This window comes from Coregonus clupeaformis, unplaced genomic scaffold (assembly GCF_020615455.1).
Source record: "Coregonus clupeaformis isolate EN_2021a unplaced genomic scaffold, ASM2061545v1 scaf0184, whole genome shotgun sequence".
In the NCBI taxonomy this organism is placed as follows: domain Eukaryota; kingdom Metazoa; phylum Chordata; class Actinopteri; order Salmoniformes; family Salmonidae; genus Coregonus; species Coregonus clupeaformis.
The window spans coordinates 386257-401413 of NW_025533639.1; the positions used below are offsets into that span (position 1 = coordinate 386257).

Below are 15157 nucleotides of genomic sequence, written 5' to 3' on the forward strand. Positions count from 1 at the left end.
TTTGTTGACTTCTGTAACCGTAAAAGCCTTGGTTTTCTGCACGTTAACATCAGAAGCCTCCTTCCTAAGTTTGAGTTATTCACTGCGTTAGCAGAGACAACAATGATGTTCTAGCAGTGTCTGAATCCTGGCTTAGGAAGGCCACCAAAAATTCAGACATTTCCATCCCCAACTACAACATTTCCCATCTAGATAGAACTGCCAAGGGGGTGGAGTTGCAATCTACTGTAGAGATAGCCTGCAGAGCTCTATCATACTATCCAGGTCTGTGCCCAAACAGTTTGAGCTCCTACTTCTAAAAATCCACCTTTCCAGAAATAAATCTCTCACTTTTGCCGTTTGCTACAGACCCCCCTCAGCCCCCAGCTGTGCCCTGGACACCATATGTGAATTGAATGCCCCCCATCTATCCTCAGAATTCGTACTGCTTGGTGACCTAAACTGGGATATGCTTAACACCCCGGCCATCCTACAATCCAAACTAGATGCCCTCAATCTCACACAAATTATCAAGGAACCTACCAGGTACAACCCTAAATCCGTAAACATGGGCACCCTCATAGATATCATCCTGACTAACTTACCCTCTAAATACACCTCCGCTGTCTTCAACCAGGATCTCAGCGATCACTGCCTTATTGCCTGCGTCTGTAACGGGTCTGCGGTCAAACGACCACCCCTCATCACTGTCAAACGCTCCCTAAAACACTTTAGCTAGCAGGCATTCTAATTGCCCTGGCCCAGGAATCCTGGATGGATATCAATCTCATTCTGTCAGTAGAGGATGCCTGGTTGTTCTTTAAAAGTGCTTTCCTCTCAATCTTAAATAAGCATGACCCATTCAAAAAATTCAGAACTAAGAACAGATATAGCCCCTGGTTCTCCACAGACTTGACTGCCCTTGACCAGCACAAAAACATCCTGTGGCGTACTGCATTAGCATCGAATAGCCCCCGCGATATGCAACTTTTCAGGGAAGTTAGGAACCAATATACACAAGCAGTTAGGAAAGCAAAGGCTAGCTTTTTCAAACAGAAATTTGCATCCTGTAGCACTAACTCCAAAATGATTTGGGACACTGTAAAGTCCATGGAGAATAAGAGCACTTCCTCCCAGCTGCCAACTGCACAGAGGCTAGGAAACACTATCACCACCGATAAATCTACAATAATCGGGAATTTCAACAAGCATTTTGCTACGGCTGGCCATGCTTTCCACCTGGCTACCACTACCCCGGCCACCAGCTCTGCACCCTCCGCTGCAACTTGCCCATGCAGATCACCGATCATTTCGAATCCCACCGTACCTTCTCCGCTATGCAATCCAGTTTCCGAGCTGGTCATGGGTGCACCTCAGCCACGCTCAAGGTCCTAAACGATATTATAACCGCGATCGATAATAGACAGTACTGTGCAGCCGTCTTCATCGACCTGGCCAAGGCTTTCAACTCTGTCAACCACCGCATTCTTATTGGCAGACTAAATAGCCTTGGTTTCTCAAATGACTGCCTTGCCTGGTTCACCAACTACTTCTCAGATAGAGTTCAATGTGTCAAATCGGAGGGCCTGTTGTCTGGACCTATGACAGTCTCTATGGGAGTGCCACAGGGTTCAATTCTTGGGCCGACTCTTTTCTCAGTGTATATCAATGATGTCGCACTTGCTGCTGGTGATTCTCAGATCCATCTCTACGCAGACGACACCATTTTGTATACATCTGGCCCTTCATTGGACACTGTGTTAACAAACCTCCAAACGAGCTTCAATGCCATACAACACTCCTTCCGTAGCCTCCAACTGCTCTTAAACACTAGTAAAACTAAATGCATGCTCTTCAATCGAACGCTGCTGGCACCTGCCCACCCGACTAGAATCACTACTCTCGACGGGTCTGACCTAGAGTATGTGGACAAATACCTAGATGTCTGCTTAGACTGTAAACTCTCCTTCCAGACTCACATTAAGCATCTCCAATCCAAAGTTAAATCTAGAATCGGCTTCCTATTTCGCAAACAAAGCCTCCTTCATATGTATACTGTAGCTAAGAAAGTAATAGTAAGTGTCTGTTGTGTACAGTCGTGGTCAAAAGTTTTGAGAATGACACAAATATTAATTTTCACAAAGTCTCCTGCCTCAGTTTTTATGATGGCAATTTGCATATACTACAGAATGTCATGAAGAGTGATCAGATGAATTGCAAAGTCCCACTATGCCATGAAAATGAACTTAATCCCCAAAAAACATGTCCACTGCATTTCAGCCCTGCCACAAAAGGACCAGCTGACATCATGTCAGTGATTCTCTCGTTAACACAGGTAAGAGTGTTGACGAGGACAAGGCTGGAGATCACTCTGTCATGCTGATTAAGTTATAATAACAGACTGGAAGCTTTAAAAGGATGGTGGGTGCTTGAAATCATTGTTCTTCCTCTGTTAACCATGGTTACCTGCAAGGAAACACGGGCCGTCATCATTGCTTTGCACATAAAGTGCTTCACAGGCAAGGATATTGCTGCTAGTAAGATTGCACCTAAATCAACCATTTATCGGATCATCAAGAACTTCAAGGAGAGAGGTTCAATTGTTGTGAAGAAGGCTTCAGGGTGCCCAAGAAAGTCCAGCAAGCGCCAGGACCGTCTCCTAAAGTCTCTTCAGCTGCGGGATCGGGGCACCACCAGTGCAGAGCTTGCTCAGGAATGGCAGCAGGCAGGTGTGAGTGCATCTGCATGCACAGTGAGGAGAAGACTTTTGGAGGATGGCCTGGGGTCAAGAAGGGCAGCGAGGAAGCCACTTATCTCCAGGAAAAACATCAGGAACAGACTGATATTCTGCAAAAGGTACAGGGATTGGACTGCTAAGGACTGTGGTAAAGTCATTTTCTCTAATGAATCCCCTTCCAATTGTTTGGGTAATCCGGAAAAAAGCTTGTCCGGAGAAGACAAGGTGAGTGCTACCATCAGTCCTGTGTCATGCCAACAGTAAAGCATCCTGAGACCATGCATGTGTGGGATTGCTTCTCAGCCAAGGGAGTGGGCTCACTCACAATTTTGCCTAAGAACACAGCCATGAATAAAGAATGGTACCAACACATCCTCCGAGAGCAACTTCTCCCAACCATCCAAGAACAGTTTGGATACGATCAATGCCTTTTCCAGCATGATGGAGCATCTTGCCATAAGGCAAAAGTGATAACTAAGTGGCTCGGGGAACAAAACATCGACATTTTGGGTCAATGGCCAGGAAACTCCCCAGACCTTAATCCCATTGAGAACTTGTGGTCAATCCTCAAGAGGCAGGTGCACAAACAAAAACCCACAAATTCTGACAAACTCCAAGCATTGATTATGCAAGAATGGGCTGCCATCAGTCAGGATGTGGCCCAGAAGTTAATTGAGAGCATGCCAGGGCGGATTGCAGAGGTCTTGAAAAAGACTCTTTGCATAAACTTTATGTAATTGTCAATAAAAGCCTTTGACACTTATGGAATGCTTGTAATTATACTTCAGTATAAAATAGTAACATCTAAAAAATATCTAAAAACACTGAAGCAGCGAACTTTGTGAAGACCAATACTTGTGTCATTCTCCAAACTTTTGACCAGGACTGTAGTAAGCTGCTAGAAGCCCATATTCTACACCCTAATAATTTGGTCCCTTTCCCCCTCATAACTAAGCCTACTGTTCTGACTTGGTGGTGCACATGTAGACTATAGCCTGTTTTAGAGAAATGTATAATCAAATATTGTAAGAGCTTTCATTGTCTGCTTATATGACTTCTTTATTTATCCCAGGGTTCTGACTTGGTGTACAGGGAGAATACTGTAAGAACAGCCCATGTACTGAATTATGTTGCTGTACATTTCAAAAGTGCTGAACAAATAGTTATATTGACTACGTTCCACCCCAGCTCGCTCATTAATGTCTTCATCTAAATTACGGATTGCCTCTTTTCCGCTCGTCGTCCCCTTATGCCATAGTTTGTACATCTCAATTGTCAGTAGAAACCACATTTGTTTCAGCAAGTCAGCCATATCAGCTATTTTTTTTAAAGGCAGTAAATTAGGTTTAATTAACTGTTTCGTTGTCAGACAAGGCTCCGCTGAAAGCCAGGTGTAGCGGTGGTAAGGATTCACTCCATGGTGCTGAAAAGAAAGCTCTGCATTTGGGACAGCTTTATGTAGGCCCTAACAGTTTGTGGGCACCGTTTGTCACCGTTATAGTGCAATCAATGTATTGTTTAGTGTTGTGTTGTGGCTTTGCTGGCATGCATCTGGAAGAAAAAAAAATGCCGGAGTTTGCCCCACCAACATTGACATGCTAAAATCACCACTGGGTGGGTCAAGCATAACATTACAACCCTGTTACCCATAGATAGAAGGTCTAGAATGATTTCAACAATTTACATTTGTTTGGCAAACTTGCATTCCATTCCCCCTGTCACACAGGGATTTCTGGTCGATTCAAAATGAAATAGTCAACCCTGTTACAGTCAACCCTGTTACTTTATTTGGCACTTAATAGGCAATTACTATAGTATGTATTTCTTACTCCAGATGGGGAAAACATGTTTTTATTAAGTTGAACATGTGCTCTTTATGGCAGAATGTTAAAATGAGGTGAAATAAAAGTTAAACTCCCCAAAAGGCACTCAGTTGAAGCTATTTCAATCTGATATTTCTCCTATGGTCTAAAATAGATGTGTATAGATGACTCTCTAATATAACATGTCACACATTGTAGCAAACTGATGGAATGTTAGGTGTCTCATTGAAAGTCTAACATCTACCATGACTACTGGATGTTTCAATTCTAATACATAACAAAACAATCGACACCGTAACAACAATATTGCTTTTTTAATTAATTATTTTATTCAAGCTTAAAACTTTGTCATAATTTATTGGGAGTTATCTTCTAGGTCTAGGACAGGAGGGGTCCATATAATGACCGATTGGCATTCGTTATCCACCTGGGAGGGCCCCTGTCGGCCGGCCTCTGGCCGGTGTTCGGACGGACGGTTCCTCCCGCCCCATGTGGATTCGCCTCTATCGGTGGAGCCTATCGGTGGAGCCCCTTTCGGAGACGGTTTAACCCCGCTTCCCCGATACGCTCCAGCCGAGCACCGTCCGAGCGAAACCAAGTCGACCCGTCTGACCCAGTGGCCCTACGTTGGTGCTCCGGTTCGGGGAGTGGCACACCCAGGCAGCGATGCCAGGAGTGAGGTCCACCCTGCTACGTACCGGCGCCAGAGACACGTGTTTCTCACACCCTGTTGTTGGCTCGGTTGTGCGGTTCCTACTAAACCCTCCAGCTAGAAAAAGACCTCTTGAGCGGCGCCCTGGCACTTGTGGCTCCGGCCGCGGGCAGTTCTGGGCCTCCCGCTGGGTGTGCGGCGGATTGCAACCGGGCCTCCTCCCCTGACGGGGTCGGACCGTGCCCGCGCTGTCTACAACCTCTACGTTGCGAGGGGCTACCTGGTTGATCCTGCCAGTAGCATATGCTTGTCTCAAAGATTAAGCCATGCAAGTCTAAGTACACACGGGCTAAACCCAGAATAACCTGTGTTGTGATAATAAAGGAATTTACGGAAAATCGATGGCTAGGCGGCCGAATCCTAACCACTCGAGTGCCAGGGAATGAATTCGAAACATTTCTCACTCCAGAGTGTCCAGACTGGGTTATCAACCATGGACCCATCCGTGCTACCCCAAGGGCATGGATGTGAACTGCAAAGCTTGGAGGAGCGAGGCGAGAGAAGCGAGAGAAGCGAGAGAATAAAGCGAAAAGCGAAGAAGGCAAAATGGCGGTTTCGGGGCTCCGAACCGCTGGGAGATGAGTACCACAGGGGTGCTCCCTACCCAATAAAAACATCTATTCGACACGTGGCCTTCCACAATAAACCTCAGGCCGTGGACCCAGATCCCCCCGATCCCACGGACGCGAGGGGGGACGTGGGCTCGCTGGCGCCTCAGTGTGTCGGCAAATTAAGGGCACCTGCTCTAGCATCGTGGGATGGGGGCAGCAGTGTCGTGACGCCACCACAGCCAGTTTATGGAGCTTTTGAGAGAGAAAAATCTGCTACCCCAATGGACGGATCGGTGGAGCCATCATCCCGAAGTACCCTGCTGATATCACTCCCTGTCTTAGAATTGAGCTGCGAGCAATGTGGAACACGACTTGGAACTGTCGGGGAAGCTGCTAAGCATTATGCGGTGAAGCATTCGGGCGTTTCAGTTGTGTATATGTGTCGGGCGTGTGGTAAGTCCAGCGGCAACAGTCACTCCATTTCCTGCCATGTCCCTAAGTGTAAGGGACCGGTAGAGACCCGCTTGGAGGCTGGCTATGACTGGGTCTGTGGTCAATGTGCAAGAAGGTTTACAACTGCTGCGGGGCTGACCCAACACAAACGACACAAACACGTTGCTCTTTATTGCCAAGAAAAAGAGGGGGAGAAGGCAGCAATCCAAAAGGGGAAAAGGGATGGAGGTGAAGGATGGAAGGCCTGGGAGGAAGGTGAGTTGACTCGATTGAGCAACGAGTTGGCTGGGGATAAGCATATTAACAGGCTGATTGCAGTGAGCCTGGGGAATGGCAAAACTCCAGAACAGGTGAGGCAGAAAAGACGAAGACTGAGGCGTGGAAGGCTGCCGAGTGACATACTCCAGGAAGCAGCTGGTGAGTGTAATATCATCAGGTTGCTGTCCAAGCCGGCTGCACCATCAACACCCCAGAGCGGGATACGTGAGATCCTCCGGAATGAGCTACTGAGTGGTGATACCAATGATGGTGTAGAAATTGGAGAAGTCACCTTATCCCTAAGGGGGGTGGAGCAAGATCCAGCCTTGCTCAATTCGTCCGCCCTGGAACTGCAGCAGCTGCTGGGAGGGAGATTGGGTTCCCAGGGTCTACTGAACCAATCAGTGAAGCGCAAGGTCACATTGCCAAGTGAAGGAGAGAAAATTGGCAAGCAGTCGGAATATCACAGAGTACAAGTGCTGTATGATATGAATAGATCCAGATTGGCAAAGGATATTCTAGATGGTAATGGGGATGTAGTGGCTGCTTTACCACCACTGGAGGTTGCCTTGGCATTCAAAAGTCGGTGGGAGGTGACTGAAACGTTCCATGGCCTTGGTCAGTTTCATTCGGAGGGGAAAGCGGACAATGGGGTCTTCGGGTCGCTCATCTCAGCGGCTGAAGTAAGTGAAAACCTTGGGGCTATCAAAACTGGAACAGCAGCTGGGCCAGACGGGATCACTAAGACGGCATTACAAAAATGGGATCCGACTGGTGCGAAACTTGGTCGTACTTTTTCTGTATGGTTGACATCGGGTACCCTGCCTAAGCCTTTCAAGAGGTGCAGGACCACTTTGATACCCAAAACCGCTGACCCGGCTTTGCGCACCCAGGCATCTGGGTGGAGGCCACTTACCATCGGGTCGTTGGTATTGAGGCTATACTCTCGCATCCTTACAAACAGGCTGGCGCGGGCGTGTCCCATCAACCCACGCCAGAGAGGATTTACTTCCTCACCTGGATGTTCGGAAAACTTAATGATCTTGGGAGGATTGTTGAAGGAAAGTAGGGCGAGTGGCGAGATGTTGGCCGTGGTGATGGTGGACTTTGCACGTGCATTTAACTCCCATTAGTCATCTGCATATCTTGGAGGTGCTGAAGCAGAGAGGACTGGATGAACACATCGTCAGAATCATAGGTGACTCGTACACCAACGTTACGACAATGATTATGGTCGATGGTGGGCAGTCCCCTCCCATCGACGTGAGGATAGGGGTCAAGCAGGGCGATCCCATGTCGCCGCTGCTGTTCAATCTAGCCCTTGATCCAATGATTGACACTCTTGAACGTATCGGCTCGGGGTACAGGCTGGATGATCATCAGATCACAACCCTGGCTTTTGCTGATGATCTTGTCTTGGTGAGCGGTTCATGGGAGGGCATGGCGAAAAACATCCTGATTCTGGAAAAATTTTGCCAACTGACGGGGCTGAGGGTCCAGCCCAAGAAGTGTCACGGTTTCCTCACTCAGAAAATTCGGGGAGTGTTCTCGGTAAACTCTTGTAGGCCCTGGATAATGGGTGGTGTTGAGCTACACATGGTCGGGCCAGCAGAGTCGGTCCAATACCTTGGGTCGGGCCAGCAGAGTCGGTCCAATACCTTGGGTCGGGCCAGCAGAGTCGGTCCAATACCTTGGGTCGGGCCAGCAGAGTCGGTCCAATACCTTGGGTCGGGCCAGCAGAGTCGGTCCAATACCTTGGGTCGGGCCAGCAGAGTCGGTCCAATACCTTGGGTTGGGCCAGCAGAGTCGGTCCAATACCTTGGGTCGGGCCAGCAGAGTCGGTCCAATACCTTGGGTTGAGAGTGGGTCCGTGGCAAGGCATTATAGAACCGGAACCTGTCGAGCGACTTCGTGACTGGATTAGCTCGATTGGGCGGTCTCCGCTAAAGCCTTCACAGAAGGTGAGGATGTTGAATGCCTATGTGGTCCCGAGGATGGTTTATCAGGCGGACAACGGCGGGTCAGGGCCAAAGATCCTCAATGTACTTGATGGGATGATCAGGAAGGCGGTGAAGGTATGGTTCCACCTTCCACAGTCTACTTGTGACGGGTTACTTTACTCTAGATGCCAGGACGGCGGGCTGGGTAGCTTGTCAAATCCCATCTATCCAAGCCAGAAGGGTCTACCGATTATGGCATTCGGAGGATGCCATCACTCGGATAGTTACCCGCAGGACAGTGAAATCAAAGGAGTACCTCGGGATGTGGCTGAGAGCTGGTGGGGACAAGGCAAGTTTGCCTCCCCTAGAAACATCGGATGAGGGTGCTGTCCGGAGTACAGACCCCGCCAGCTTGGTGACGCCAACAATGGAAAAACCCAGTCAAGCCGAACTGGAGGCAAGGAGAGTTTGAGATGGCAGAACCTGGCAGTGCAGGGAGTGGGTTTGCAGGCATTCGCAGGAGACAGAAACAGCAATCACTGGTTGAAAGATCCAGCCAAGGTTGGATTTAAACAAAGATACTATATTGCAGGCCAAGCTATTCAGCAGGAGGGCTCTCCTGTACTCCCTGGATGTCCTTAGGGACTTCTATAGAATCGATGGGAAGATGGTGAGCTCGGATGAGGATAGCGATGATGATCATCCTTAGGCTCAGTAGGCGACTATTGAGGAGTGCCTGCTGGTATAGAGGTACTTTCACCGCTCTTTCCAAACGCTGCCCTGACCTTGGTTAGGAGAATTCCCAGAACCCACACCATTGAACGAAACCCCTGGCTTCGGCGAGGAGATCCAACTAGACCTATGGTCTAATGGGGCATTATGATGGTAGAGGCGCCTCTAAGTTAATCTTGGAAGTAGCACCATCGGCGAGCCATTCTGCTTTGAACGAAGCCCTGACTTCGGTTAGGAGAAAAGGACCATGGTTAATTATAAATAGTTAAAGAAGGTTCGGTTCGGTTTCCATGAAGGTTCGGTTTCCATGAAGGTTCGGTTCGGTTTCCATGAAGGTTCGGTTCGGTTTCCATATAAAAAAAATATATAAAAAAAAGGGACAGGTGGGGTGGTGGAAATGATCAGAGTTGCGTTCAACTTGAATAAAGATGAGAAACTCTGGTCTGTGGAGCCACTGGACAGAGGGGAAGACTTCTGTTTAAACCATGTCCATTTGGGGATATTTTCTAGGACAGGTAAGGTGGTGAGGAGAGATGAAATCAACGGATAAAGATGATAATCTGTGGTCTGGGGAGGAGAGTTGATGACCTTAGACGGTTTGTTGCCTTGATTAAGAGGATACTTGCTGGCTTGAGGAGCTTAAAAAGGCATGAAGAAATGAAGAGGAGGAGGAATTATTGGGCGACACTTGTATGTATTACCAGCGTAACCCCAGTGGCACTGTGGCTTTGTTGAGTTGCAGCTCTCAGCAGACAGCAGGTTAGGAATGCTGTAAGAAATCACAGAGACAGGTAAGTATCTACATACATGTGTCTTGCATGTACACTAAACACTCACATTTGGATAATGTCACTTTTTAAAGTGGCAAAATATATATTAACAGTGTAAAACATCAAAACATTTGGAAACATTATTTACCCCATCTTAATTCTCTTCCAGATGCCTGGAGTTTTCTTTTTCTTGCACTTTGGCTCTGTTGTCTCAGCCTCATCTTGAGCCTTTAACTGCTGGCTCATTGACCCCCCCTGCTGGCTCTCTGCCCCCCCCTGCTGGCTCTCTGCCGCCCCCTGCTGGTTCTCTGGCCCCCCCTGCTGGTTCTCTGCCCATGCCTGTTGCCTCCTTGGCCTCTCCTGCTGGCCTTCTCCAGATCCAATGGGCTCTTGGCTTAAGCTCTTGGTTGGACAGCGGGTGATGTACTGGGTGCTGCACTTCTTGATTAGAGCATCAGCCTCCAGATTCATCTGCTCCAGCCATTTCTCCTGCTTTTCATTTAGGGACTGTTCCTTCATCCTCTCCCTCTCCTCTTTACGTTTCTGTTGTTTTCTAAGCAGGGACTGGGCTCTCCACTGCTTATTATAATCCTCCAGCTTCTTCCTTATCTCCTCATCCTTCAGGAGCTCCTTCCTCTTCTCCCTCTCTCTCTCGGCCCAGGTGATGTGGGTTGTTTTCACTATGTGTCCAGGGATGACTGGGAGGGGAGAAGAAGCAGAGTTCACATTCAACTTAGGGGATCAGGTATCAACTTATATGCAATGGACACAGGGAATAAAGAACAGAACCCCCAATTGGATCTCAATGATTCTATACTCATTTCAATTGAGCAAGGCATGGTATTTGTCAATAAAGTGCAATAATTCCCGTCCTGAATTGACCTGACCCTAAGTTTAACATGAGTCCCAAATGGCACCTATTCCTTATATAGTGCCAGGGCCGGCCCTAGGCATACACGATCGCTTAGGGCCCCATGGCCACTTGGTTGTTAAATCAGCAGTATTTTTCTTGTATGTCAGTCAGTCACTCAATTAGCCATGTTAGCTAACATATTTTAGATTGGTAAGTTAGTCTAGCCAGCTAACTTGTAGTAATCATGATCGAATTACGGACCAGGCACGAAGGGCACGTGCCCAGGGGCCTTGACCTGCAGTGAGCCCCCATTGATTTTGTTAGTCACTCTCATTCAGATATCATCTTAACATGGCATTAGTCATGGCAAAATGTGTAGAATTGCAGGAAATTAGCTTCAAAACGGAAAACATTTATCTCCATCCCATGGCAAAATGTGCAGAACTACCAGTAATTAGCTTTAAAACTGCAACATTTTCTTTCAACCCCATGGCAAAATGTATAGAATTTAAGGAAATTAGCTTTCAAACTGCAGTTTTCACTCAACCCCATGGCAAAATGTTTAGAACTTCAGTAAATTATCTTTAAAACTGCAAATTCTTCTCTCCACCCCATGGCAAAATGTGTAAAATTGCATGAAATGTTTTCTATAATTATAAAATCTTCTCTCCACCCCATGGTAGAATTGCAACAAACTTGTTTAAAAACTGCAATATTTTCTCTTCCCATTGCAAAGTGTATATTTGGAGGAAATGTACTCAAAAACCTAAACAAAATGTTGCTTAGGGCCCCCAAAAGGCTATGGTGCACTACTTTTTACCAGGGTCATTGAGATCCAGTTGGGTTTTCAATTCTACATTCCCTGTGTACATTACATTTAAGTTGATACCAGATCAGCTTGTCCATTTTGGGTCAGTAGTTTATATTGAAACAATGATGCAACATGATGACTGGTGTGGAACTTATGTGTGTGTAGAAGAGACTAAAGATGATGATGATGATGATGTCATAAGCAGAGGGAAAACAGGTCTTACCAACGTTGATGATCTTATGGCCCTCCTCCTTCTCTCTCTGATATGTTCTCTCTATCTTTCTGAGGTTCCTCTTCTCCCACTTCTTATTCACCCAGCCCACAGCTCTCCTTCGGATACTTTTATCGGCTGGGACAAGATCCTCCTTGTCATCTTCATTCTCCTCCTCCTCTTCAGGGTTCTTCTCCTCCTCTCTCTCCTCCTCTCTCTCCTCCTCTCTCTGCCTCTCCTCCTCTCTTAGTCTGAACCTGTCTTTCTGTCTAGCAATTTCAATCTCTCGTTTTTTATCCTGCTCCTCTTGTCGTCTTGCCCTCTCCTGTTTTCTTTCCATCTCCAGCAGTCTTTCCTCCTTCTCCCTCCTGATTTGTTGTCCTCTTTCCATTTGTTCTCGTTCCCCCTTCAACACTTCTAACCTCCTCTGTTTACGCCTGTTGAAGACTTCCCGTGCTTTTTCTTTAACATTAACTACAACATGCTTCTTCATGCTTACTTCCTTTCTTCTCTCTTCTTCTCTTTCTCTTTCCTCCTCCTCTGCTTCCTTAATCACTTTCTGCTTTTCTTCCCTCTCTCTCTCCAGTTCATTCTGTCCCTCAATCTTTTCTTCCTCCATCTCTTTGTGTTGCTGATCTTTTAATTGCATCTCTCTCTGATTCTGAGTCTCTTTCTCCATTTGTTTCTGTCTCTCCTCTTGTTGTTGTCGTCTGTCTATCTCTTCTCTCTCTCTCTGTCTCTTGTTCTCCCTCTCCCTTTCTTCCTCTTCCATCTCTATTGGCTGTTTACATCTTTCTTCTTCATGCTTTCTTTCAATCTCTCTCTGTCTCTCTTCTTCTTCTATTTTTTTCTGTCTCTTCTCCATTCTCTTTCTTTCAATCTCTCTCTGTCTCTCTTCTTCTTCTTTGATTTTTTTCTGTCTCTTCTCCATACTCTTCCTTTCTATCTCCTTGCATCTCTTGTTCTCCCTCTCTCTTTCTTCCTCTTCCATCTCTATTTGCTGTTTACATCTTTCTTCTTCATGCTTTCTTTCAATCTCTCTCTGTCTCTCTTCTTCTTCTTCTATTTTTTTCTGTCTCTTCTCCATTCTCTTTCTTTCAATCTCTCTCTGTCTCTCTTCTTCTTCTTTGATTTTTTTCTGTCTCTTCTCCATACTCTTCCTTTCTATCTCCTTGCATCTCTTGTTCTCCCTCTCTCTTTCTTCCTCTTCCATCTCTATTTGCTTCTGTTTGTGTCTCTCCTCTTCTTCTCCTCCCTCCATCTCCTTCTTCTTCTCCTCTTCTTGTTGTCCCTGTTTTGGTATTTTCTATTTTCTCGTTCTTTCTACCTCTTTCTGTGTGTCGTTCTCACCCTCTGTCTTCTCCTCCATGGCCATTTGGTTCTGTTTCCATGTATACTCCTCTGTTTCCATATTTTCTAATTCTGTCAGCTGTTCCTTGATATTCTTCAATATTTCCTCCAGTTCAGACGTCTTGTTGTCATTGATGAGGGCTGTCTCTCTCTCCATCTCTCTCTCCATCTCTCTCTCTGTCTCTATCAAATTTTCTCTCTGGTCCAGTCTCATCTTTCAATCTAATCTCTTCTTTCATTCTCGCAACCTCTCTCTCTAACACTAGTACATTTTTGTTAACCTGTTTCACTCTTTCATTCTGTCTTCTAAACGCTTCTTTCGCTCTTTGAAATTTTATTTTGTATTGAATCTCTTTTGTTGTCATGTCTTCTTTCAATCTCTCAACCTCTCTCTCTAACTCTTTTACCTTTTTGTTAACCTGTTTGACTTCCTCATTCTCTGCAATACGCATGTCTCTTTTTCTTTCAAATGCTATTTCCTGTTCAATCTCTTTCAATCTCTCAATCTCTCGTTCTAATGCTTTTATTGTTTCCTCTGCCTGTTTCACTTTCTCCTTCATTTCTTGTCTCTCCAATTCTGCTTTTCTCTCCCTTTCACTCTGTCTTTCCGTCTCAATAGGTTTGTTGTTCCAGGCCAGTCTTGGTCGCTGATCCTCCATGACTTTCTGCCATAGCCTCAATATCGCTATCTCTTGCTTCATTTTTAAAAGGTTCAATTAGTGCTAATTTATGACCAAGACATACTTTCAAAGGATTTGCAGTGAATGATACATAGAAATACAACCTAGAGCTAGGTAATTGAATCAAACACTGGACAACATCAATAGCAGGGTCATTTTGACCAATTAATCTGGTCAATTCATTGTCAATGAATGTATTGACATGGTTTGAAAAAATCATGAGACATTTTATGGAATCAATTATGTCCAAAATCTGTACAAATACAAACACACAACTAGTTTTCCCATTCAGTTAGGGGTTTGAGAAATACCCGTTACAATTTGTGTGATGTTACAACAATGTTGCCTTTGATGTTTATGCTTGTAGAAATTACTCCTACAAATGATGTTTCACTGATGTAATTATTTACAACCTGCACACATACAGTTATCATCAACAACAACAACAACAACAACAACAACAACAACAGGAATGATATTAATAAGGAAGTGGATATTCGACAGGCAGAAGAAAGGCATAGGGGTTGAGATAAATGAAGGTTAGGGTAGGTTCAGGACCTAGGGTTGGGTTAAGGTTAAGGTTAGGGTAATGGTTAGGTTCAGGACCTAGGGTTGGGTTAAGGTTAGGGTTAGGGTAATGGTTAGGTTCAGGACCTAGGGTTGGGTTAAGGTTAAGGTTAGGGTAATGGTTAGGTTCAGGACCTAGGGTTGGGTTAAGGTTAAGGTTAGGGTAATGGTTACGTTCAGGACCTAGGATTGGGTTAAGGTTAAGGTTAGGGTAATGGTTAGGTTCAGGACCTAGGTTTGGTTTAAGGTTAGGGTAATGGTTAGGTTCAGGACCTAGGGTTGGGTTAAGGTTATGTATAGTTTCAGTGAGGTTAAGGTAAGGTAAGGGTTAAGGTGAGAGAAAGGCATAAAAGTTAACATTGGGTTAGCATACCGCTATCCACCGCCATTCATTTTCAGCCGGGTAAATATACACTGCCTTTTAATAATAACAATGTCATATCTTACCTGGGCCAGTTGTAGTTGCGTTATCAGCAGATCCACCAGTTGTTTGAATCTGTTGATCTCCTCCATTTGTCTCTGGCTCTCTGCCTCCCTCTGTCTCTCTGCCTCCCTCTGTCTCTGTCTCTCTGCCTCCCTCTGTCTCTCTGCCTCCCTCTGTCTCTCTGCTTCCTTCGGTCTCTGTATCTCTGCCTCCCTCTGTCTCTGTCTCTCTGCCTCCCTCTGTATCTCTGCCTCCCTCAGTCTCTCTGCCTCCCTCAGTCTCAGGATCTCAGCCTTCCACTCTTTC

The 15157-nt window shown here is 46.0% G+C and overlaps 1 long non-coding RNA gene across 1 annotated transcript; it reads right to left on the bottom strand.

Annotated features, from left to right (window-relative positions):
- Positions 1-13576: 13576 nt before the first annotated feature.
- LOC123484019 lies at positions 13577-14957 on the bottom strand. Its single transcript, XR_006658394.1, has 2 exons — positions 14875-14957; positions 13577-13875 (listed from the first exon to the last, which is right to left on the bottom strand). It is a non-coding gene; the product is annotated as an uncharacterized LOC123484019 (long non-coding RNA).
- Positions 14958-15157: the final 200 nt, after the last annotated feature.